The 27,829-nt window shown below is 38.1% G+C and overlaps 1 long non-coding RNA gene across 1 annotated transcript in view; it reads right to left on the bottom strand.

The window, feature by feature from the left end:
• Positions 1 to 21,909, bottom strand: part of LOC143441886 (uncharacterized) — an 83,967-nt gene extending 62,058 nt beyond the window's left edge. Inside the window, exon 1 of the long non-coding RNA XR_013109630.1 lies at positions 21,823 to 21,909. This is a non-coding gene — a long non-coding RNA (uncharacterized LOC143441886). The remainder of the gene's footprint in view (positions 1 to 21,822) is intronic.
• Positions 21,910 to 27,829: the final 5,920 nt, after the last annotated feature.

The raw sequence follows: 27,829 nt of genomic DNA, 5'->3' as shown, positions 1-27,829 counted from the left end.
GTACTCAGGAGAGTAGACCCTGTACCTTGCCTGGGCAACACAGTAGATATGGCCCTAGTGGTGGGAGCACAGGAGAGCTGACCCTAAGGGCATGAGACAGGAGAGCAGTCCCTGACTCCTGCCCATGTTGGCACTGGGAGGCCTGGCCAGATCAGGACTGGAGTGCTAGCCCTGGTGGTATGGATAAGGAAGAGCCAGTGAGTTGACCAGCTCAGCTACCACCCAGGGGCCCAGATCTAGGGCTTTGAATTGGCATACCCCAAAGTCTACATCATCTGTGAACTGTTGTAGTTAGTGAAAAGGCCAGTCCTGCTAATCCAAAGCTGCAGAATCTCCAAAACACAGAGCAACAAGATAACCTGAAGGAGTCTCAGTGAGGAGCCAGTATTGATGATGTCATAGAAACCAAAGACCTTGAACCAGACCAATGACTCATTGCAATGTACATTTATTTGCACTTAAAGATTTGTGGACATACTACTAGTGGGTATACTCTGGGACCTACTGTGACATATTATAGCTTCCATGACAAGATGTTTTCTATGCTTTGTTTTGTTTTGTTTATTTTGTTTGATTGTTTGTGTGAGGTTTTAGAGGGGAGAAGATTGGAAGGGCAGAGGGTAGATACAAGAGAATGAGGAGGATAGTAGAGCTGGGGTCCATAATTTAAAATTCACAAATAATCAATAAAAAGAAAAGAAGAAGTAAAAGGAGGAGGAGAAGGAGGAGGAGGAGGAGGAGGAGGAGGAAGAAGAAGAAGAAGAAGAAGAAGAAGAAGAAGAAGAAGAAGAAGAAGAAGAAGAAGAAGAAGAAGAAGAAGAAGAAGAAATAATAAGAGCAATCATCTGTCTAGAAAAGGATCTCAAGGTCCTGAAACAGCTTAACGAGCAAATAACTGGCAATGATGCATTTTGAATATTTACATGAAATTAAAATGTGACACTCTAAAATATGATTCTTTAGCATTAAAATATTTTGAGCTAGTTCTTTTGAGAAACTGTAGACATGGGAGAAGCTAGATGATAAGAGTTACTTTTCTATATGGAAACTGTATGTTCACAAATAGAATCTCCACTTGCAAAGATGCCTCCCTCTCTATAGCAGGAAGAAACAGATGACAAAACCAACACAGACTCTTAGTAATGGAGATGACACTGACAGACTCGACCTAATTAGAGGCAGATTCTTGTTTATTTGAGGCTTCCCTGGCCATCTCCCCATGACTGCATTTCACTGTAGGGTTCTTTCTTTGCTGTGAGCTGATGAGTACTACGTAAGCCTGAAATCCACTAGATACGTGTTAGTAAACTTGTCTCTCTTGTTACTCTGTCCTTGTTACAGACAGCTCTGATATTGGTGGTGTCAGAGTTTGCTGGTCACCTTCAGTTCCAGGTCTTGTTTCTTAGAATAAGGAATTGGACAGTGGCACAGGTAGTGTCAGCAGCAGGGAGAATTTGTCATTAAAGATTACACTTACAGAGAAGGGAGTACGCTGAAGCAAAGAGAAGGTTAGGCAGCTCAAAGGACTACACTTTATAAAGGGTAGTAGTAGCTTCTGTGTCACTTAATGTGGATTTTGAGGGTCATTTGCATAAGGTAGACTTTCTCTATTACATGGTATTCTACACCCAACCCACGGCTGTATTTTTAGTGATATAATAGACCACAGGTCACCAGTCCCAAGATTTAGTAGCCTTCAGGTGGGTTCTCGGCTATCCTGCACACACTAGTTCCTTCCAAACACTAATCCTTTATACAAGACACTCTTGGACCTCACTCTTTGCTCTACTCTCTTGTCTCAATCTCACCCAAAATCTTAGAAAAGAAAAGTAGATAGAAAAAAAATCTTATAGTCCCTTCCTTATGCACAATTATCCAAAAGTTGATTACATGTTTGAAACCTGAGTTTTAGTCACTAAATTATATTAGTATTCATGTCAATATGTAAGACTCATTTCTCCCATACACACCCCACATAGGTAGCTATGTACCAGGAAACTGGAAAACTATTCTAAATCAAATTTTGAATTTTTAAATAAATATAGCAATGAATATATTTTATATCAAAACCTGTAGGTTATAGATAAAGGATACTCAGAGGGAAATACGTGGACTAAAATTCATTTAATTGAAAGGAAGAAAGACAAAAGTTTATGTACTAGGCAGAATTCAATTAGAGAAAACAGATAAAAGAAAAATCAAATAAGCATAAATAAAGTTGAAGAAAATTAGCTTAGAGAAAGCATCATATTTAATAATGAAATATTAAAAGAAGCTGCATTAAATTCAGGAACAGCACTAAACATTAGCCTACAGGTCACAGTCATTATTCAACAGAACAGGAAAGGAATAAGGCTCCAACATAGAGAAGGAAGGCAGGAGTATAATGTTGGAGGATGCTATAATGGTCCTACTACAAACACAAAAGAAGGAGAGAGAAAACCAAAATGTTCACTATAAATGTGTAGACAGGTCCTTAGCTGATACTCTAGAGAACGAGTAAGAATGTCACTATGCAGAGTTTACACACACACTTGCTCCCTGTTGCCCCCATGAGTCACATGACTGTTGAGAACCACCAAGCTTGAAGTTGTATAGACAATGTGAAAGTCTGTGTAAATATGAAAGAACCACAGAACACCATGCTGGACAGCTGCACACTGAATGGCCAGATAGTTTATAAACCATAAATTTCATGACACAGGCAGCCAACTCTGTAAAATTGCATCTCAAGAATTTTTCTACTGACCTACCAGAGTCCAGTGGTCTGTTTTACAGCACACACACACACACACACACACACACACACACACACACACACAGAAAATTCAAACAGTGGGTGAGTAAATGTCGAATTGATAAAGAATGACAATAAGTGTTGTAATCACTATTTTGCTTTTGCTTTTTCTATGTGACTTTGCCAAATTATCACAAGGAAGCAAATGCCCCATAGTTATATTTTTCCTTTGTGCTTTAATTTTGCTTAATTTGCAGCCTAGATGAGCTACTGAAATTTTACTTAGAATAATAGTATTGTGTAACTGCTGAGGCTGTACAATGTTACTCTTAAAATGGGAACAAAATGGGTAAATTTGTATTCTTTAAATTCTATGTACATGATGTCAAGCAAGCAAAAAAATTTAAATCAAATAAACCATTCTTTTTAAATGCAGAAATAAAATGTATAAATAGACCCTGAATTGTTTGTGAACATATATTTTAAAGTTCATAGCTGAGTTTTTTTAAATTAACTGCTATTACCCCAGATATTTTTCAGCTAACATTACCTATATCTTTGCGCACACGCACACACACACACACACACACACACACACACACTCATCTTTATGTATAAGAAAGAATGATGTTGCTTTCCAAGAATTAAATATATTTCTTTGTCTCATTGGATGACAAAGATTTTTTAATTGTATTGCTCTACTTTTCTCTCTTTGGGCACATTGCAATTTAATTACCCTTTTAGTAACAAGTGTTACAATACTACTTACCATTTTCTATTCTATGTGAAGTTGGTGGGCACATGGGTAGATTCACCTAATTAGTAATTTCAAATACTTGATGGAGGATTTGTGTGCTCCAACGTTTCATTTCTGCTCACTGGATTTTCTCATAGCATCCTTCCTGAATGCCTTGAAACCTTGATGTCAGGAACTGTTTTGCATCAAGGTTAATGGTCCAGTGCAGGTCAGAGTGAATTCCATAGGTCCATTGGTAGTGGGCCAGCAGAGGGAACAGCAGCATTGTACTGCTGTTTCATTCAGTCATCTCCTGTGAAACAGTGTGCTGTGAATTCAGAAGTGTAATCTGCACTGGGAAGGCTCAGCCTGTACTGTCAATTCAATCTCCTGCTCTCTAATAGAAAGTTATCCTGGATATGAGTACAGTATCTGCTCCCTAGCTGGATAATTGAATAGGGCAAGGGAAAAATAATCCACATTTAGATAGCCACACATATATAAGAAGCCAAGATGATAAAGTATTTTTGGAGACAATATAATTTTACATGTGTAGAGAATGTTTAAACATTAAAACTATTCTTGGTCTCATACTACCAAGACCAATTTCTCATACTTGTTTTCAAAGCCATAAGAAAACTGAAATAAACACTTGTCTTCACTTGAAAATTGCAGATAATTAACTACCTTCCTTTAGAGAACTCGATGGAGAGTATAACTGCTAAAAGGACATTTGAAATTTCTCCTGGATCATGATTTAAATTTCAATGGTATATCACACTGAGCTGCTGACTTAAAAAAATCTTGGTTTTCTTACTGACTCATTTGATCTATTATGAGAGTCATCACTTGAAAGGAGCATCACCTCTTGTGGTTATTAATTCTTTCTCCTAGGAACAAAACAGCATGTCAGCTACTCTCCCCCACACTGTTGTGAGAGTGGTCTAGATGCTATAGATTCATGTGTCTCAGAAAATGCAGCATCCAAACACAAACTGACATCATTGCAGGGATCAATATGGGTCACCCTTGAGTTCTACTAAAGATGGGCTGAAGCACTTCCACACTGTGCCAAGATTTGCTGCTCAAAGAGCATAGGAAGGGCAGCAGCATCAATATTGTCTGAGACAGACAGGAGAAAAGCTAAACCCATACAAGCGCTATTGAAAAGGAACATGCACTAAAAACTTGATGAATTTATACTTTGCTACTAAGTAGGCCAGTCCAAAAACAACCCTTACTTACCCGCTCTCTAGGAACCACATTAGTTTTTCAAAGAGTGATTTAAAAAAACAAAAAAAGAAACAAACAAAAAAAATTGTGCTTCCTGGGATCAACTAGATTCATTAAAACTACATAATCAGAGCAGATCCCTGGTGGCAGCTCTGCCCCCAATCTCACAAAACCCAGAGGAAGCAGGCCTTCCAGGAGCTCTAACCCAGGCAGTATCTCAGGTAAGGAGACAGCAATACCCACCCCAAACAGGGAATAACTGAGACCCACTAGGACCCAGGAAGTCACTCCAGGCCTAAAGCACTGGTTCCTTTCTGTCTGCACCTGAGCACTGAGCAGATCTTGGGCCCCAGCTCTAACCCCAGTGGTAACACCCACCCTACACAGTTCTGATACAACCAAGATAATAGGAAAGACAGGGCAGGTAGTCACTAAGGAGATCCAAATGTCTAGTCAGAGACAGGGCAGGTAGCACTAAGGAGATCCAGATGGCAAAAGGCAAATACAAGAACATAAGCATCAGCAACCCAAGGTACTTGGCATCATTAGAACCTAGTTCTCCCATACAAGAAAGTCCTGAATTCCTCATATCACTAGGAAAGCAATATTCAGATTTAAAATCACTTCTAATGATGATGATAGAGGACTTTAAGAAGGGCATAAATAACACCCTCAAAGAATGGGAGGAGAACACAGGTAAACAGGTAGAAGCCCTTAAAGTGGAAACACAAAAATCCCTTAAAGAATTCCAAGAGAACACAAACAAACAGGTGAAGGAATTGAACAAAACCATCCAGGACATTAAAATGGAAGTTGAAACAATAAAGAAATCACAAAGGGAGACTACCTTGGAGATAGAAAACCTAGGAAAGATATCAGGACTCATAGACACAAGCATCACTAACAGAATACAAGAGATAGAAGAGAGAATCTCAGGTGCAGAAGATACCATAGAAAATATTGACACAACTGTCAAAGAAAATGCAAAATGCAAAAAGTTCTTAACACAAAACATCCAGGAAATCCAGGACACAATGAGAAGACCAAGCCTAAGGATAATAGGTATAGACGAGAGTAAAGATTCCTAACTTAAAGGGCCAATAAATACCTTCAACAAAATTATAGAAGAAAACTTCCCTAATCTAAAGAACAAGATGCTCATAAACATACAAGAAGCCTATAGAACGCCAAATAGACTAGACCAGAAAAGAAATAATAATCCCATCACATAATAATCAAAACACCAAGTGCACAAAACAAAGAAAGAATATTAAATGCACTAAGGGAAAAGGTCCAAGTAACATATAAAGGCAGACCTATCAGAATTACATCAGACTTCTCACTAGAGTCTATAAAAGCTAGAAAATGCTGGACAGATGTCATACAGACCATAAGAGATCACAAATGCCAGCCCAGGCTATTATACCCAGCAAAACTCTCAATTATCATAGATGGAGAAAACAAGATATTCCACAACAAAACCAAATTTATACAATATCTTTCTACAAACCCAGCATTACAAAGGATAATAGAGGGAAAGCTCCAAAACATGGAGGGAAATTATACCCCAAAAAGAGCAAGAAAATAATCCTCTGACAACAAATCCAAAAGAAGATAGCCACACAAAGATAATTCCACCTCTAATCACAAAAATAACAGAAAGCAACAATCACTGTTCCTTAATATCTCTTAACATAAATGGACTCAGTTCCCCAATTAGAAGACATAGGCTAACAGACTGGATACATAAATAGGACCCTGCATCTTGCTGCATACAGGAAACCCACCTCAGTGACAAAGACAAACTCTACCTTAGAGTAAAAGGGTGGAAAACAATTTTTCAAGCAAATGGTCCTAAGAAACAAGCTGGAGTAGCCACTCTAAAATCTCCAGCCCGGGAACACAAAGGGAGGGACTCATGGCTCCACCTGTATACATAGTTGAGTGTGGCCTTGCCAGACATCAGTGGAAGTGGAGGGCCTTGGTGCCTGAAAGTTTAGATTCCCTAGTGTTGGGGAATTTCCAGAGCAGGGAATTTGGAATGGGAGGGTGTTTGGAGCACACCCTCATAGTAATAGGAGGAGGGGGGATGGGGTAAGGGGTTAGGCATCAGTGAAAGTGGAGGGTCTTGGTACCTGAAAGTTTGGATTCCCTAGTGTTGGGGAATTTGAGAACAGGGAGGCAGAAATGGGAGGATGGTGGGAGCACACCCTCATAGAAACTCCCAGAATTATATGGATTAGACATGACAGAGGCAGGCCACCAGAAGACTAGATTCCAGAATTCTAACAAAAAATTATCTTGTTACTAAAATTTGTTTTGAGAATTGTATATTGCAGAATACACAGCCTTGGTGTATCTACTCATCAAGCAAGCTGAGCAGACTTGCTGGAACCTCTGATGTCCTGGAATTCCAGCTGGATGCAGTGAAGACACAGCATCAGAGGCTTATCAATTTACTCTTCCCCCCACCCCTCTTCTAATAGCTCAACACCCTTAATCAGCTAGAAGAAGTTAATGAAGAGTCGGCACCCCTATTTCCAGGGCTTGGGGACTGAGGTGAATAATATTGGGCTGTATTTCTAGGGAAAGGTAGTGGTTTTGTTGGAACAGGGAGGATTAGCTAGGATTTATTGCATAGCCATAACCTATTGGTAGAAATATGTATAATTATTATTAAGATGAAGTTAAATTCCTTAAATGTTACAAAATTTACTTTGATTTCAAATTTAAGGTTTTCATTGGTTTGAGCTTCTTATTAATATAAAAGTGAGATTAATATTGTTACTCTCATAGGCATTGTGCCTATATAACACATTTAGGAATACAAGGCTTAGACCCAGTCTTTCTTTAACTTTTCTAACTGATTTGAGATGGTTAGCCTGTGAGTTAAAGGCCTAAAGCAAATTCATGGCTCTGAGTTTATTGTTAAGGTGTTTTCTATATCTTATTTAGAAAAAGCTGAGAAGAGTTAACAGACAATAGTCCAGATTGCCTTACATGGATAGTTGGTTTTCAAAATGTCAGAAGTCCACAAAATTGACGTGACAAACATTTCTGTATTAATGTTCATTTTCATTAGAGACCTGTCTGCTCCTGACACCTTTCTATCTTGGATTCTAAGAAGAAATTCAGCATCTTTGGAGTTACTCCAGTTGTGGTGAGACAGCCACTAGGCAAGAATTGCCTCATTCCATCTACAGACAAATTACTGTCCAGAAAAGGACACACCTGCAGAATAGTCGACTGATTATATCTGCCAAGACAAAGTAATCAGCCCTAAATAATTCTGTATCACTAGGTCTGTCAGATGATCCTGGGGCAGAAGGCTGAAGATCGGATGCTCCAACGTTTTGTAGTATAGGGACTGTCCAGGTGTTCAGCGGTCTCTATAAATTGGCTAAGTTTTAGAAGGTATGCTTTGTGCCTCCCATAATTTCTGTTAACTCAGTCATTCTGGATTTCTGATGGGGTTGAAGACTTATAGTCTCATAGCCAATCCCGGCTATTTACTTTGAGAGAAAAGATTTGAGAGGATGGTTTTCAGCTGACATTCATTCTAATGCCAAGAAAAAAGCCATGTTCAGAACTAAGTCTTTTTGTTAGGAGTCATGACAGAGGTTCTGGTTAGTCAACAAAATGATGGACTGGGTATTAGGTCTATCTTGTATCTTACTGACACAAATTGGTATAGATATGCTCTAATTGTACTTTGAAACAAAAGTTTTATTTTAACAGGAAGGGTGATATGTAGGAGGAACTAAGGTGGGAGGAGTAAAGAGAGGAAGAGGAGCAGAAAGGAGAGGAGAAGGAGAAGAGAAGGAGAGGAGAAGCTAGGTGACAGGGGTCGGGGGGGGGACATGGAGGCAGATGTTCCTGTGTCTCCATCAGTCAAAGATAGTTGATTTATTGAGTTACACTTCTGATTGTATGGGCATCTTGTTATTGAGCATTATCAAACTTATAAAGCCTTCAATTAACATTAAAAAATTGCATAAAAGCAAAAAGGAAAACAGGGGGGTTGGAATAGGGGTTTCCTAGAGAGGGGAAATGGGGAAAGGGGATGACATCTAAAATGTAAATAAAATATCCAATAAAAAATAAATTAAAAAAAACTACATAATCAAATGGAGTCTGGTGCTAAAGGCCTACAATCACCTGAGAAGCAGAGACAGAAAACTCTGAGTTTCAGGGCAGCCTTGGCTATATCACCAGCCACTGCCTCAAAACAAAAGTTTTCAGATCCACTTTACTGAGCATAGCTAGCTAATATAGCTAATATAGCTAGCTAATATAGCTAATATAATATTAGGCCTTAGTCACATAAGTAATGGTTTCAAGTTGTCTTCATAAAAGAGAACACACTGTTATGGAATCTATACAAATAAATTTATCCTGAAATTATTATTTGTCAGGCAGAGATGAAAGGACAGTATTTATAAATATACTCAGTTTACTGTGAAACAGTATTGGGTGACTTGAGAAATAAAGGAAGGTTTTATTTTTCTTATATATAGAAGAAAAAAAAAAAACATTAGACCACTAATAATAGTCCAAGCATCAGCAGGCTTCAGGCTTACATAGTCTTGTGCAGCTAACATTCATTCTCATCTTGAATTAACTATCCCACAAACCCATTGGCTTCTCAGTTAAAATATACAAATCCCCTGCTAGAGTTTCAGATGTATTTACACAATGCTGTCAGATGTGCACACCAAGAGGTATGTGGTGCAGTGCCCTGTAAAACAGCCCTATTCATTGAAAACAAAGAGCTCTGACCTGTAGCCCATAGTGAGTGCTCTGGGGAAAGTAAAATAAAAACTCTCTGTAGCTGACAAAGTGTTGAAAATAGTTGTGGCTGATGGATTGCTGACAGTTTTCAAAAATCTGATGAAAGTTCATTGAAAGAACAACACAATTGACAATGGAATTTGATTGTTTCTGGGTCATAGAAAACTAACATATAAAAATGAGTACAGCTCTCCAAGGGCTCAAGGCTTTCCATGTAATGTAGTCTAATTCTAAGACTTTGGACTGTACCAAGAATCCAGTTAAGAATACACCAAGACTAACAAGAACAGAGTTCATCTCAGCTTTGTTTGCTAAACATCTACCTAAGATCTTCATAACATAAATTCCTGACAAGATTTCTGAATTAGTTCACATTTTTCACATTAACAATATTTGATTCATAACTTTTGAAAACATAAATATTCAATTTTATAAGTACCCTAAACCAAAATGGAATAAAACTCTCCGGGGCTATAGCTCACAGTATGTTCCCAGCACACAGAAGCCCCAGGTTAACCCCAGCACCACAGAAAACCAAACTTAATGGTACAAGGCTATGAACACCACAATCTAGAGGCAGAGGCAAAGGAATCAGTAGTTCAAAGACAATCACAGTTATAAAGGGTGTTCAAGGCAACGTAAATATTTTTCCATCCAACTGGGTACCACCACAGAGAGAAAAATGTTGTATAACATCACAGTAAAAGACAAAAGACCTTCTTAAAACTCAGATATACAGACAAATGGACACAAGACAGAAAAGACTTGCAATTTGGGTTTTTAGTTATGGGTTGAGCACAAAAATGAATAATACAAAATACAAAGCCTACAGAAAAAAAAAGGCTGTTCATCTAATGGACACAAACTCACTTAACCTCAAAGAACACAATTACGTAAATAAAAGTACTAATTAATCATAGTTTCCTCTATTACCTAAGAGAGGTAAGAGTTCTACAAACTATTAATCTTGGACAGAGTTCTTCAGGTATTCAGATCGTTACAACAAAAGCGCTAGCACCAGAAAGTAGGAGAGAACCCACAGAAGAGTTGACCTTAAATCTGTATTATCCTTAAAGTGTACCAGGGCCCTCAGCATAGTACCAGAAGCTAGCTTGCCACTGGGTCCCTTTACAGCTAGACCAGAGTGGAGCACAGAGAGCTCCGAGAGGACTCACTATCTGTGTGCAGTAACTGAGACCCGCCCAAAGGACCAACTCAATCCAAGTCACAGCAACAAAGATATGGCAGACAAAAATGTGTAGGGTAATTAAGGATGTGGTTATATTCAAGCTATTTGTATAGGGATCACATTCATTGGTGAGAAGATCTCGAAGGAAAGGAAGGGCACCTCAGGTTTTATAGGAGCAAATAAATAAGAACTCATGTGAGCCTTGTGGGAGACAAGGGGAGGGTGGAGAAGGGTTTACCTCATAACAAGCTCAATTTTCTCTTGTGGCAATCCGTTCTCCAAAGCAAAAAGAACTGAGGAATTTTTTAATCCATATTGCTTCACCAATGCTCAGAACCCAGGAACAATACGATGCTGATTGGTGGTCTTTACAAAACTTCAAGACATATGTGTTCAGAGAAGGTGTGGGCTTCCTTCAGATAAATGTATTTTCCCCTTACATGGTCACAAGTTCTGAAAGCTCTACTCCTGTAGGAAGCGTTAGATACTCCCTTCCAAATCCAAGTGTGTGTGATCAGACTCCCCTGCTTTTAAACACTCTGATAACTCAGCCGTTGTTCACTCATGAGCCCACTCCCGTTTTCGATTCCACTTGCCTTTGCCAACCTCCCCTCAGAAAGAAAAAATAATAATATACCACTTTGTTATGCAGAGAAATCCAGCTCACACTTTTCCAGTGCAAATAGCAGACTCAGCTCTGAGCCTCCCTCTGCTGAGTAAAGATTTGGACAAACCTCCAAAATTTCTATCTGCCAAGTCCTCAATAAACTTACACAACATGGTGCTGTCCACCTCACTTTGTGCTGGGGTGAGTAGGAAGGTTTCATTCTTCCAATAACCCCAGAAGGGAAAATTATATAAAACACACAAGTCCTGCGGATAAATGCAGTTGGAAAGGGAAACAGTTTGCCATAGAAGCCCAGAATTCGCATTTCTACATCTGCATCTGCATCTGCATCTGTGTCTCCCTCTCCTGTTGCCCCCAACACTCCTTGATTTACACAATGCTCCATGCTCTGGCCATCTTAGGTTTTACCACAAAGTGTACTATGATACTGTCTCCTCATCCCCAAACCCAGAGAATGACCAGCTGGAAATCTTTCTCATCAATTAATTCTGTCAAGCAAGACTGGGGAAATTTTGAGAACAGACAACAGTGAGACATTGCACCTGGAAAGAGAGCTTCCCAATTAGCAGTGTCAATGGGGGCATCTTATCTTCTCCCTTCTGCTGACCTTCCAGACATACAGCCTGGTGCTAATGCTAATTCTCACATATTCTTTCTCTGTCTCTGTCTCTGTCTCTCTCTCCACCCCTCTCTCTCTCCCTCTTTTCGCCCTCTCCCTCCTACCTTTTCTGCAAGCTGTTAAAAACGTCCACTCTCCTGTCAACTCCCCACTTCTGTGTTACACATTTCTAACATTTCTATAGAACATCTTTACTGCCAGGAAAGACCTCAGGCTCACCTGCAGTCTGGACTGAGACATAGTGAAATGTTTATCCAGGAGGTAAGAATAGGACATTCTGCTTGGCTTTAGGTCCAGGCAACATTCTACAAGCCTGCTTTAGTATGTCTATGTAGGACTTTGTTTGGAAACCTTTGCATTCTTCAGAGTTATTTTTCTAGTCACCTAGGATGAAGCCACAAGTGTTTCTCCATAAAATAGGACTAGATAAAATAATATGTATTAAGTTGAAGGGTTTTAATGTCACATCTCCTAAGCACTGAAGTGCTTGATCCTTTCAGCCCTTTCCATAGAGAAAGGGAAGAGAACCCCAAACTCAGAGTACCCTAGAGAGAGTACAGTGCACAGAAGACAGCAGGAAAGAAGTGCAGACATGATCCTGGAAGCCAGCATTCAGAAAACAGCCAACCTTTCTACAGGCCTCAAATCACCAAGAGGAATATTATACATCATGTATTTTATTCTAATTACTGATAAGTTACTAGACCTTTAAAGCACAAATTTGTTTTCTGGAAAAAAAAAACATTTCAAAGTATGTAACTTAAACAATGATATTTTGATATTTTTAAGTGTAAAAGAACTTACTTAATGAAATGTTGTTAAAGTATTTGAAAGTAAAAAACTACTTAACACATTTTGACAACAACAGATTCACTACAGTTTTGTTCTTTGTCCTCAGAGATCACTGTCATGAAGTTGTTGTTCTTTGAAAAGTAATAGTTGCAAAGGTAAGAGGGTAGAAGGGTCCTTTGGCATCCCTGTATGATCATGACTTTAAAAATTTGAGAGCTATTACTTTAGAACACACCTGACCACAAATTCCTAACTCTCAGTATATACAGGAGAAATGCCATGTTACAAACTTAATTCAAATTACTAAACTGTGTAGATTATGTAGCTTAAAGAGCTTCCTTTCAACACTGTAAAAGCTACAGGATCACAAATTAAACTCTAAACCAGATAACCAGATTCTGGTGAGAAACTGTCAGAAGACCAGCATGTACTCTATCTATGCCTCCTAAGTTATTCCGTCTCATCTCTTTACTTGGTATAATTTCTACATGGCAAATATTACTAAACACAGATCACCAGCCAGTCATTATCCTGGGCTCCTAATCCATAAGTACAACTACAATCCTTTTAAATATTTACCTACAATTATCAAATATATCATATGCAAAAAGAGCATTAATATCCATCTCCATGTGTGTACTCAACCATACATGCCAGATCTTAATCATTTTCATTTCATTACATGACACAGTTCCTCATACCAAGAACCCAATGATATGACTTTAGTCTGACCCTGCCCCATCTTTATAGTCTCTCTCTCCCCCTCCCTTTCCCTCTCACACTCTCTCTCTTACACACACACACACACACACACACACACACACATGCACTCACACCCCACGAACTGATGAACAACCACATGTCCACATGTGCACACACCACAAGTTCTCCAAAAAGTAACCTAGATCTTATTCACTCCCTCTTTCAATGAGCCTGGTAAAAGGTTATTACAATGTCCTCCTGACTTCTCAGCTTCCATTTTTGAGCACACCTGCAGGAGATAAGTCTATAATACATGGCTGTATGCAATAGAGAGTTAACAAATTTGCAGCCATCAATTAAACACAAGCTGAGAAAACAAACACACCTCACTTAGGCTGAGAGTTTCTGTGAGGTAAACATTAACACCATGCCCTATCCCAATCTGCTAATGTGATACCAACTAGCCTACAAAAATTTCTGAAAGCTTTATAGTTGATTCTGGAAACCTGGAAGAAGCTAGCTCCAACCCACCAGGAGCAGTACAGCAAACCCACTTTTTGTTTCCAGCATTGGAAGCTTTGATAACTTCATTTACCAAGGAGTGAGGTCACTGGATCCACTGGATGTTCTTTTACCTCAGAGAAAAGCACTCATGCTTTGACATTTTTACTGAAGATGAATAATTATGTCCCTTATTTTATTAATGCTTTCGTTTTTCAACACGCTTAAGATGAACAACCTATCCCTTTTGCGTGCCTACTTTGTGCTGGGCATCTAATTTTATATTCATTAATTTTCACAGCAATTCTGAGATCTCAAATAACTCATAGCTCTATAATTAACTGGTTGTACTGAACCCTCAAACTTCCTTTATTCTTGCAGAAAAACAACATTTCTTAGCAATTGCTGGTCCAATGTTTTCCTCAGCATTAAATTAAATAAATAGTAGGTTCATTCATTTGTTTCGTCATATTTCCTCTAGACCATGACCTTTTAAATGACTCCTTTTTGACTAAGAAATATTTATGGGATTCCAGGTATATAAGTATATAAACAGGTACACAAATCAAACACTTACTGATAATAAATCATAAAGGAGTTTATTTTGGAGTAATTATTTGGTACGCATCTACTTTTACCATGTATTGAAGATGAAAGCAAATTGGCGTCCTAATGAGATGGTTGCACTTGTTTATTTTTAATAGAATATTAATTCTTAGTTGAACATCAGATGCTGTGGAATGTAGACGGCTTCAACATTTTTTGTAGTTGATTGATATTTTGATTTTGTAATCGTTTCTGCTGAGCGCATCACTTCCATTCAATTCTTGCAAGCTAGAGAAGGCTAACTATAGCACGCCGTTGTCTGAACAACACACCCCCCCTTTCACCTGACAGGACTGGAAACCCTGACAGATTCCTTGACTATGGAGCCATGCAAATGCGTAGTGCAAAATGAGAAATGTGTCATTAGGGCCATTTCTGAAATAGTTGGAAATTCTATCCTAATCTCAAGCCAAAATACATTTAATGTGTTGTGATTTTATGGAACTCAAGTAAGCATCTCAAACAGCACGTTTAAAAAAAAACCAAACATTCTAATATCATATAACTCAAGGATATATAAAATTGATACCTGCTGGAGTGCCGATGGTTAAAAAAAATAGCAAATCTTTTTTTTTTCATCCTTAAGCCAAATGTTTTTCTCTAATACCACAAGTTTGTACATACAATAAAAACACTGCAACTCCTATGGCAAAATAATCTCTAATCTGAGACAAGGTGCCTTTGAAAACTTGTGTTAGTGATGCACAGTATGACAGTGTGCAGTGCACAAAGTAGGCACACTGTGTTCAGAGCCAGGGATTCCATGAAATGGTGCAGTACAACCCAGGTGACTGCTGTCAGAGCCTCCTCCAGCACTTATGCATTTGATTTTTTAATTAATTTGTGGAATAATTCAGAAAACTCTGTGTTGAAATATTTCTCATGAGCTCCCCATCCAGTTGCATGATCCCATAAGGATCTAAAACCCACCATTTATCAACTTGGGTTTAAATCTGTGCCATAATGAGGCTTAATTTGTTTTCAAATTCATTCTAAAGAAGAAAGGATAAAATTTCCACATTATGTTTTTCATTGTAAAATTAGAAACAAAGCTCGGCATTAAATCACCCCCTCCACACAGAATACAAAATGTTTATTTCAACCATGTCACTCCCTCCACACACACCCCCACACACCCAGGCTTGGTTCACAATGGAAAGAACAGGAAGCAGCTGAGGTGGGGCACACGTGGTCAAAGATGAGGCTGCTCACCCAGCTCCTAACGCATGGTTCCCTCCCTTAATAAATGTGGCCCATCTGTCCACATAGCTGGACAGTTTTTATTAAAATTCCCTTCCTGAAAATTTATTTAACTACAAAGCACTTCGCAAAATAACCTCTCTCCAGAGACATCGTTATGAATATAGCAAACACAGCCAATTTTTAAAAATAAGCCAAACTATTATTATCTGCTTTTATATGGCCAAGTGAACCTCGGTGCCTGAATCAGTATTGAAAGCATGCTTTTAAACACATTAGGATAAGGGGGCTCTGTGAGAAAAAAAAAAAAATTTCCAGTTTGGCTGCCGGTTTTGATCCAAAATAGATTCAGCCATTTCTATCACGCACTGATTCCTGTCACAAGCGAGTCACCTTTCAAGGTGATGCTAAAACTGACCACAAGGATTTTTAAAATACCTCTAGTTTTCTGTTTCTATTTGGGCTTTTTTTTTTTTTTTCTGGTATTCTCTCTGCCAAAGACATTTCTCTTTGTACAAGGTTTACCTTCAAAATATTTATGATTTGTAAATGTCACAGCAAGGGTGACGGCCCAGACCCTCGCTACATTTTGTAAGAGAGATCCACAGCTAGAGCTCACCTGGGTTTCTATGACGGCAGTCCCAGACTTAAATTATAAAATATACTCTTTATTATATGAAATTTTTGTTCTGTGGTTTGTTGGCCGGATGCTGGGATGCCTATCATCCTTAAGCTTTGTTGAGGATTTTGTAAACAATACTAGGCCAGCTTCACCCTTCTGATTTGCTGTCACCTGTCTGTCCTTTTTTTTTCTTTCTTCTTTCTTTTTGACTTTGAGACACCTTCCATCCTTAAATATTATTATCAACTGAAAATTCTAAACAATATACCCTAAGAACATACGTCTACATACGTATAATCGTTTCAGCCAGGAATTGTCACAGGAGGAAGAGCTTCGGCAGCAGCACACAGGCAGGCAAAGTGTTGGGGTGCCGCTTCAGCAAGAAACTAACAGCTGAGACACAGTCTGTCAATGTAGACTCCAAGTTTAAAGCAGTATTTTGAAAGGAAGAAAACTATCAGGGAATAGTCATACCAGGCTCTTGTCAGCAGGGGCTTCTTGGCATCAGCAATAGTGTCAGGGTTTGATGTCTACAGATGGGATGGATCCCTAGTGACCAATTCAGGTGCAGATACTCACAGCCAACCATTGAACTGAGCCTGGGGACCCCAGTGGAAGAGCTAGGGGAGGATTGAAGAAGCTGAAGGGGATTTCAACTCCATAGGAAGAACAATATCAACTAACCATACCACCCAAAGCTCCCAGAGACTAAACCACCAACCAAAATGTTTACATGGAAGGATCCACGGCTCCAGATAGATATGCAGCATAGGATGGCCTTATCTAACATCAATGGGAAGGCAGGCCCTTGGTTCTGTGGAGGTGTGATGCCCCAGTGTAGGGTGATGCTACAGTGGTGAGGCAGGAGTGGGTGAGTGGGTGAGTGAGTGGGTGGATGGGTGGGTGGGTGGGGGAGCACCCTCATAGAGGCAAAGGGGAAGAAGAAGAGGGGGATGGGAAGGAGGGGTTGACAAGGGGTAATTGGGAAGAGGGATATCATTTGAAATGTAAACGATTAAAATGATTAATTGAAAAACAGAAAGAAGGAAAGGAAGAAAGGAAGGAAGGAAGGAAGGAAGGAAGGAAGGAAGGAAGGAAGGAAGGAAGGAAGGAAGGAGAAAAACATTGGTTTTAGAAAGTCAAAATAGAGGCACACATCTCAATTTCTGCATTTCATCAGTCAGTAAATGGGCCCCTAGAGATTTAGAATCTGCAAGGGGTATACCCAGATGCCCTGCCTCCTTCAAAATTTATGTCTCTTATATATGAAATTCCACTCAGTGCTACCCTGCATGCATGGTGCAAAGCTACCCACTGAAGCACTCGAAAACTACCAGTGGCCATGTCCTCAGATAAGAATAGCTGTCTTAATTACTGTCCAGAAGAGGACACACATGCAGAATAGTCGACTGATTATATCTGCCTAGACAGAGTAATCAGCCCTTAATAATCCTGCATCACTAAGGTCTGTCAGATGACTCTGGGCCAGAAGGCTGAAGATTTGATGCTCCAACGTTTGGTAGTCTAGGGGCTTCTCAGGTGTTCAGCAGTCTCTATAAATTGGCTAAGTTTTAGAAGCTATTTAGTGTTTCCCATAACTTCAGTTAACTCAGTCATTCTGGATTTCTGACAGGGTTGAAGACCTATAGTCTCATAGCCAATCCTGGCTATTTACTTTGAGAAAAAAGATCTGAGTAGATAATTTTCAGTGGACATTCATTCTAAAGCAAAAAAAAAAAAAAAAAAAAAAAAAAAAAAAAAAAAGCCAGGATCAAAGTAAGAGTTTTAGTTAGAAGAGGTGACAGCGGTTCTGGTTAGTCAACAAAATGATGAACTGGGTATTAGGACTATCTTGTACCTCACTGGTACAATTAGGAATAAGTATGCTCTAACTGTATTTTGAGAGAAAAGTTTTACTTTAACAGGAAGAGTGATATGTAGGAGGAGCTAAGTGGGAAGGAGTATTGAGAGGAAGAGATGGAGTAAGGAGAGAAGATAAAGGAGAGGAGAAGCTAGGTGATGAGAGAGAGAAAGAGAGAGGGGGCATGGAGGCAGATGTTCACAGGTCTCCACCAGTCAAAGATAGTTTTTATATCTAGGTTGGGTATTGGGTTACGCTTCCAATTGAGCATTACCAAACTTATAAATCCTTTGATTAACATTTTTAAAAAATCGTATAAAAGCAAAAAGGAAAGGGGGGGCATGGGACAGGGGTTTTCTAGGGAGGGGAAATGTGGAAAGTGGATGGCATCGTAAATGTAAATAAAATAAAATAAGAAAAAAAAGAATTTTCTATGTATAGAAAAATGAACTTAGATAAAATAGAAGTGTCTAGGTATGGAATGTATTATTCAGTTTTGCAGACAATGTATTAAATATGTTCAGAGAATAACCATCTTGTTGACATTCTATTCTCCAATAGAAATATCTAATCCCCTCTTTTCCAAAAAGGAGGGGCCACTATCTGACCAGTAGAACTCTCCACAGAGCATGATGTGATCTCAGCAGACTTCTGCCTGCTTAATAAATATTCAAAGTCTAAGAAAAAAAAAAAAGAATAGCTGTCTTTCCTCCAACAGCTAGCAACTGCCAATTGCTCCTTAGTAAAGCACAGGAAGGGAGCTCACTTCCCCCATCTGTGCTGGGGTTTTGTTTTGTTTTTTATTGGATATTTTATTTATTTACAATATAGATGTTGTCCCCTTTTCCCACTTCCCCTTTCTAGGACCCCCTACCCAATCCCCCCTCCTCCTTTTTGCTTTTATACCATTTTAATTACATGCATGTATTAAGGTCATTCTAGGTTGAGGGTCTAGTAATACAATAGATGCAAATAGTCAAGGAACAGGCAAGACAATAAACACAAATAGTCAAAGAAGCAAAGCATTAAACCCAATTACATGCTGTGATCACTATTTCTAAGGGCTTATCAGGATGACCAAAATATCTGAGCCGACTTCCCTGTCCTAGCCCAAGGTCATTTTTGTGTCTGAAGCCTACTTCCTTGTTCTAGCCTAAAATTTAGATTCCTGTCTGAAATTACTTCTTTGTTATAACCTAATGACCTAAGACAGACTCAGTCTTGTTAATAAAATAAAAATGGGGGATAGCCCCTTTGGGGCTGCTTGGCAAGAATCTGACATGGGCCAAAGACAAGGAAATGGGCTGCTTGGCAGGAATATGACAGTGGCCAAAAACAAGGAAGTAGGCTTCAGGCAGGAATCTGACATTAGGCTAGAACAAAGAAGTAATTTCAGGTGTGCTGGGGTTTTGGCTGGCTTCATCTTGTGTGAGTCATGTGTAGATAACTACAGCTGCTGTGAGGTCATGAGGGAAACATCCATCATCACCAGAAGATTGTGTGTCACAGGAGTCTTTCCCATCTTTAAGCTCTTATATTCCTAGCTCCTCTTTGGCAGTGAGGGGCATTGTAGGTGACCTATTTAGGGCTTAGCCCTGGGTCTTTTCTTCTGAGCCCTTTGACCATTTACATGTCTAGTTACATGACATTGACTGCTCTGCAGTGCAGAGGCAGCTTCTCTACCCAGGCTTCAGAGAAACCCAGTATTATTTGCATCAAGCTGAAAGGACTGCCTCAGTAGCATTTTCTCAAGGAGCCTTTTAGCTATTATCTCCTAATTTGCAGCCTTTTATCAAAAGAAATGTTTACGTTGCAGATCATTATGTATGTGTGTACATGTATGTGCTTGTGTGCCATAAATATCTATTGTTCATATATAAAAGGTCAAGAAATACTTTCATTTTTTAAGAAACAACATTGGCCCCATTGAGAATTCATGACTTGCACATATCACTTGGTAATGATTTCTTATTTCCAACACCCTTTTTTCTTTTTCTATTATTTATGTACATGTATGTGAACACAGAAATGCATGTAGTCACATAGCCATAATTTCATATAAACATTTACATTTACTAAATATATAATGCCACAATTAATGTACATATTGCAAAGAAAAATCAATGCTCCAAAAAAAAAGTGTCATAATATGAACCCTGTGAGCCTGGAGAGACGTTCTTCCCAGGTAAAGACCCATGCTAAGCTATTACACCTACCTTGGATTTGCTACATCATTTGAAGAAATATGTGTCTATGATGAATCTTTCATTATAAGTTAGCCTGGACATTATATGTCTACGTAACTGAATTGTCAGGACTGCTATGCACACTGTACCATAAACGATCGGTTTCACACTTGTCCTCCTGAGCACACCATATTCACCAACATTAATCAGCATAACCTGCCTGCAACCAGAAAGTAATCAATTTTTATCTCAGTTCTTAAAAGGCTTGTTGTTTTCCTTTGGATAATTAAGGTGGGCTAAATAATCTTTACAGACGACAAACTCAATCTCACACATAGGAAGTCTCCACCAGGATCTTGCTGTAGACAGTTATGGTAAGAACGGCCTCACGGCTGGCAACCAAGCACTAATCCTCACATAAGGATTTACTTGAGCTTTTTAGAGTTGATAAGGAGTCTATAATATTCATCTTGACAAGATCTTAAGTGGTTTCTTCTAAAATCCATTTTTAAAATGAATTTGTTTTATGTATTTAGATATGTGCATAAGATTTTTGTCTGAAGAAATCATTCCATGATTTAAAAAAAAATACTTAAATTTACTGCCACTTATTGAAAGCTATCCTCTCCTTCTCAATGTGTGATAAAGATATATAAAACTGAATGTTTCCATAAGGAAGATTATGTGTTTTATATGGGGTCAAAAAATGACAGAAAGTTAGACATAGCAGCACTCAATTTTGAAGCTTATAAGCCATCCCCTTAAAGGAATAGAGATTGGGAGTGGCCAATCCTCAGGTTTCTAAGAGCAGAGTGAATATTTCTCTTGTTACTGTGGAGGAGAAAGAAATGGGCTATAAGAGGAATATCTTTTTATTTTGAATGGAGCACCATAATTACACTAGGTACAGGAAAAAATACAGTTGCTTTTTATCTTCAGCTCCACTGTTTATAGTTTCAGGTATTCACAGTTGACCATGCCTGAGATATTGAATGAAAAATTTCAGAAACAAGCAACTCAAAAATATTAAACAGTTAAGTTTTGTTTTGTTTTGTTTTGTTTTGTTTTGTTTTGTTTTGCAAGACAGGGCTTCTCTGTGTAGCTCTGACTGTCCTGGAACTTGCTTTATAGAACAGGCTGACCTCTAACTCATAGAAATCCCCCTGCCTCTGTCTCCCTCATGAGTGCTGAGATTAAAGAGATGTGCCATCACCACCTGGCTTAATGTTAAGTTATTATTAACCATTCATTGTGCCTATCATGTTAAACTCTATCATAAGTATGTATGGTTTGAAAATCCATAGCAGTATAGGCTTCAATAACATGTGTGGTTTCCAGTGCCCATTGTAGATTTTGCATTAGATACACTGAAAATAAGGGAGGAAGCCCATAAAAAAATAGCTCACAACCAAAACTCACCAAGGTTCAATTCTCAGCACCCACATGGTGATCCACAGCCAGGCATGACTCCAGTTCCATTGGATCCAATGTTCTCTTCTGGCTTCTGTGGGCACAAAGCATGCATATGGTACACATACAGGCATGCAGGCAAACACCTACACATAAAATAAAATGAATACATTTGGGGGGTTGGGGAAGGAATGATTTACAATGTGTTAAATTATACTAGTAACTCAGTCAAAGAGTACTGATGTAGCACACACAAGCCTAAGTTTCAATCCTGATCAGCAGAAGGAGTTGCCAAGTAAAAAGCAGGTAAAATATGCTGAACCCAAGCTACAGATATGTTTATGCTAAAACTGTGATGAGGTATACTTCTTTCTTTTTTTAAAAAAAAATTGTTTTATTTATATACATTTCAAATGTTTCCTCCCTTCCTGGTCACCCCTCCAAGAGTTCTTTACTCCATCCCCCCTCTTCTTTACCTCTGAGATGATGCCCCTACCACACATACATACACCACCACCTCACAGCATCAGCCTTCCCTAGGGTATCAGGTCTCTACAGGATTAGGCACATCCTCTCCCTCTGAAGCCAGACAAGGCAGTTCTCTGATGCATATGTGCCAGGGGCCATGGACCAGCCCATGTATGTTCTTTGGTTGTTTTCTTTATCAAATAAAATCTCAGAGCTGAGCTTGGTCACTCACATCTGTAATCTCAGCATTCAACAGGCTGAAGCAGAAGGATTGGTGAGGGTCTAATACCAGCCTGTAGTGAACTCCAAGTCAGTCTTAACTAATAAACGAACCTGCCACAAAATTAAAAAAAAAAATCTTTAGAAGAAAAGTTGAAAACAATAAAAGACCCTAAAGCCATACCATTTTGAGGTATATGGCAGTCTTAGTCTTTAGAAGTTAGAGGTGTGACCTCATACTCCGTGTAGAAAGGTTCGGTGAGAATGGTATAAATAAATAAATGAGTAAATAAATAAATAAATAAATAAGTGTATGCTCTTGGAGCATATAAACACTACTGAGAAATGACCATGTTATACGCATTCCAAAATGCTGCGGGGTTTTATAATGGTAAAAGTGATCACAAAACTTCATCAATGAGGTTCAAGTTGAGATTATCATAAAAATATAAGTTAGTAGAAGATGAAACTCTGTGTGTTTAATTAGGGCTCTCGAAGTTGCTTAGCGCTTAAAAAGTAACCTGAAGGAAAAAAATGTTTTCTCTGTGCAAAAGTATTACATATAATCATTTCAAGTAGGACACAGCCTACTTGTTTAGAAAGAAACATTATGATCCATTAAAACCTTAAGTGAGTGAAAGAGAAGCTAACCTTTACTGTACTCTGTAACTACTGGATTCTAAACTTCTCTGGCACTATGCTTACAAAAAAAAAAAAAAAAAAAAAAAGAGGAAGAGGAGAGGTGTAGGGAGAGAAAAAGAGGAATAAATGTGAACATGTTTCCACATAACTTCCCAGGCAAGCGCTGGCTGAATTTGACTCTTGGGCCACAGCTTTCTGACTTGCTCATCTAGCTCACAATAATAATTATAAATGATATTTTTGCCCCCTTTATAAGTTCATAACTCCTACATGCTGAAGTCAAACAGATAATAGTAGAAATTTCATAAACATATAAAACAAGTTGTTGAGAATCACTTAATCACATCCATTAGATAAAGTGGAAGTGAAGTTGGATATTTTTCCCAAGGAATTTGTAGACGCCATGCATTTAAATACTGAATAAACTTAATATAGAGAGTAGAAAACAACTATAAAACCTTACATTTTTTATTGCAGCACACACTATAATTTAAAAACCCTGTTGAAAGCTAATTGCTCTAGACTAATAAAAATATTACATCTCAAAATAGTAAATATTGACAAATAAAATGAGGAGAATTTATTAAACTATAAAATTCATCCACTCTTACCACAAGCCCTAATGCAGTATATTGAACTGATAATAAAATTTTGAGTAGATAATAAAAGGTAATGGTTTAGCTTTAATAACTTGTAAGCTGCAAGTACTTCAAGTAAGAAATTGTTGGAACACTGAACCCAGTGTTCTTGCTTATTAGTGGTCTTCCTTAGTCAAGACTTCAGTGGAATTTGTATCCTTGTACACTAAGGCATTGTCAAGGATTTTGGTGCATCTCAATTGACAAGACAAATACATATTGTTTGCTTTCATTTGGCTTCTTTGGTGCATCAAAGCAACTTATCAGAACCCAAGGCTGTTTGTGGATTACATCAGGATGCTCAAAACTTACTAAAGTTTAATAATTCCCATGTTAGATAGTGTGTCAACTGGCAAGCATTCGATATTAAAATTTTAATAGAATTTGGGAAAAATACATATTGCTTTTAGAGACTAGTTTAGTAATTTGTTAGGGTTATCCTCCAGAATTTTATGTCAAAATTATACCTGGAAAAAAGTTTGATTCTCAAATGGGAGATGTTTATCAGTTTGATTGTAAATAACTTTAAATGACACAAAATTACTTCTTGATGAACAAACCAACAGTAAGAAAACACAAATGTTAAGGTAAGTTCAATCACATTGTTGAAAATAGTTTCTAAACCTATCATTAATGTGTCCCCAAAACACTTTCACTTTCAGCTTCTTCTCTTGGCCCATAAAAGGTAGCTCCAAAAGCCCTTTCACTGTGAGTCTGAAGTCCAGCAGCACAAACGCACGAACCTACCATCAAAAGACTGGCGGTGAGGGCCGTGGGATCTCTCTCTCCCTTAGACTGCTGCCTTTCAGCCTCACAATCTCATTAAAGTAGCCACAGTATTTCACCCAGAGGCAGCCTCAGATGATCAAGGTTGTCAACAAGGTTGTTTCTTCACAGTAAAGAATTTTCTAAATAATCTTGGAAGTCCTTGGAGGGAGAAAAATCATATGCCTTGACTTCCTGAAAGCATAGTAGTTGTGTATAAATTTGTGGGATATTTGTCCAGTAACACTGGTCAAGTATTGAACTCCTGAACCCCAGAATGACTTCAAGAACCTTGTATATATAATTTGAGCACTTTGCAGCTGTATTAATATGGTAAGAAATCGGGGAAACAGAGTAGGGAGATTGTTCAGCAGGTAAGGTGCCTACTGCACAAGGATGAGGACCTGAATTTGAATGTCAAGCAGCCACAGGAAAACTATATGTTCTGGTCTACATCCTTAACCCCAGGATGAGGATACAGAGACATGTCTACCACCACCACCACCCATGAAGGCACTCTAGCCAAGCAGCAAGACCCAGCTTCTGTGAGGGAACCTGTCTTAAAAAATAATGTAAAAAGCAATAAAAGTCACTGAGTTCACCTCTGTCTTCTATGCATGCACGTGCACAGAGAGAGAGAGAGAGGGGTGGGGGGAGAGAGAAACTTACATCAGGCCAAATTTAATATTGTAAAAAGTAAAAAACTCTTCATTAAATCATCAACGTATATACCAATAATATATCTTGGATAGTAAAAAGGTACCAGAGAATCCAATAAAAATAGTTAATTTAGCCACATAAAAGATAGAAAGCCTATGTTTAAAAACTGTAAAGGCTAGATGGGGCATATACATATATAAAAATAGATACATAGATAGACACATAGATAGACTTTATATATAAGTATAATCTGTTAAGCATATATTATTATGTGATATGCATATAAATGTATAGTATTTATTTAATAAATTAATATACTTTTCCAAAAACAGGACATTTCAATAACTATCATAGTTATGAAACATTATTAAATACAGAAAGACCATGAAATCTGTTTATTTACAGAAACAGAAGTTAACATTTCATAGATGCAAATTATGAACATTAACAATGATATATGTTGTTTTTCAGCTAACTGGTGAGCAAAGGTTAAACACGTTGGAAAAACATGCAATGTTGGTACTGGAATGATGAAATATATGTATATACGTTATGGTATCATAAAATGATACTAACTTCTCAGTTAAAATCTGTCAAAATTTTACGACTGTTACAGCTTGCAATATACAGTGGTGAAAAACATATACTAAGGAAAGTATTGACTCACTATTCAAAGATGTGAGTTGTGACTCATTTTATACTAGGTAATAATAAGTGATCTAAGTATTCGATGTAAAACGTGTCAAATTCTCATTACAAGTCATACATAGTACTAAACATTTATGGTGTGTTTTATAGGTGATTAGAATATCTGAAACAAGTTTTCAGGTTTACCCAGAGAACGAATGCCATAGTCACTCAAATCTAGGCATACCTGATTTTTAAATTATTACTATTTTTATTTTATTTTATTTTATTTTATTTTATTCTTATCTAATATATTGTATTCCAAATACAGTTTCCCCTCCTTCCACTTCTGCCAGTCCCTCTACACTCCCCATGCACTTCTTTTCTCTTCGGGAAAGGGCAGGTTCCCATGGATATCAGCAAACATGGCATATCAAATTACAGTAAAACTAAACACCATCTCCTTGTATTAAACCTGGAGGAGGTAACCCAGTAACAGGAAAAAGGTCTCAAAAACAGGCAAAAGAGTCAGAGATGGCACCCTCTCCCACTGTTAGGAGTCCCACAAAAAGACCAAGGCAACTGTAACATATGTGTAAATGACCTAGGTCAGACCCAGAGGCTCCCTGACTGTCATTTCAGTCTCTGTGAGCCCCTATGAGTCCAGGTTAGTTGATTCAGTGGGTCTTTGACCCCTGTGGTTTCTACAGTCTCTCCTCCCCTTCGTCCATGGTATTCCCCAAGCTCTGCCCAACGTTTGGCTGTGGGTTTTTACATCTGTTTCTATCAGTTGCTACATGAAGCCTCTCTGATGATAATTAATCTAGGCTTCTATCTAGGAGTATAGGAGAATGTCATTAAAAATCATTTCATTGACTTTTTTGCCGGTCCTGTTTAGTTCTATGGACTACCCAGCTTCTGATTCCTGGACCTGTAGGTAGAGTCAGGCATGGGCTACCTCTCATGGAGTAGGTCTCAAGCTGGACCAGTAATTAGTTGGCTACTTCTATAATTGCTGCACCACTTTTACCCCAACTTATCTTACAGGCAGGAGAAATTGTAGGTTGAGGTGTGACTCAGTCAGTGTCCCAGTCCCTTCACTGGAAGTCTGTCCTGGTTACAGGAGATGTCCCACTCTGGCTCCATATTCCACATTACTAGCAGGCTTAGCTAGGATCATCCTTATAGATTCCTAGGAGTCTCCATTGCACTAGGTTTCTAGCTAGTCCCTGCTACACACCCAATTCCAGTTGTTTCTTTCAATACTCTCTCCCTCCTGATCCCTCCTGTTCCTGTTCCCATCAAATCCCAGTAATCCGGCAATATCTATTGTATTTCTCCTTCCCAAGAAGATTCATGGGCATACCCGATCTTTAAAGGTATCACTTTAAAGAAGGCAGATACAAAATAATGTTTACATATGTAAATAAATATGCAGGCATGCAACAGTTTATATATACATATGTGTGAGTTTTATATATACTACTTATATATAAACATATATATAAACTTTTATATATGCAAACATATATATATATATATAGTCTGAGAAATTGACTTTTAGATGAGATCTCAAAAGCATAAGTTCAAAAGAGCAAAAATAACAAATGCCATTATATCAAATGAAAGCCTTCTGTGTAGCAATGGGAAAACAACAAAAAACCCTACACAATGAGAATGGGGATATATGTATGCATATATACATATATATGCATACACACACACATATATACATATATGTGGTACATCATTTGGAAATGGCTTATTTTTAACAAATTTTGTTAACAAAACTAGTTACATGCAGAAGAATGAAACAGAGCCCATATCTTATACCATGTTTAAGAATCAAGACAACATCATATACATAAAAGATGGCCTTTGTCTTGATAGAAGAAAAGTCATTGGTCTGAGAAATGACTTTTAGATAAGATCTCAAAATCAAAAGGTAAAAAATAAATAAAATTAACAAATGCCATTATATCAAACTAAAGGCCTTC

Source organism: Arvicanthis niloticus, chromosome 4 (genome assembly GCF_011762505.2).
Source record: "Arvicanthis niloticus isolate mArvNil1 chromosome 4, mArvNil1.pat.X, whole genome shotgun sequence".
Taxonomy (NCBI): domain Eukaryota; kingdom Metazoa; phylum Chordata; class Mammalia; order Rodentia; family Muridae; genus Arvicanthis; species Arvicanthis niloticus.
The sequence above is the reverse complement of the archived record's forward strand: the minus strand, read 5'-3'. Positions and strand labels throughout refer to the sequence as shown.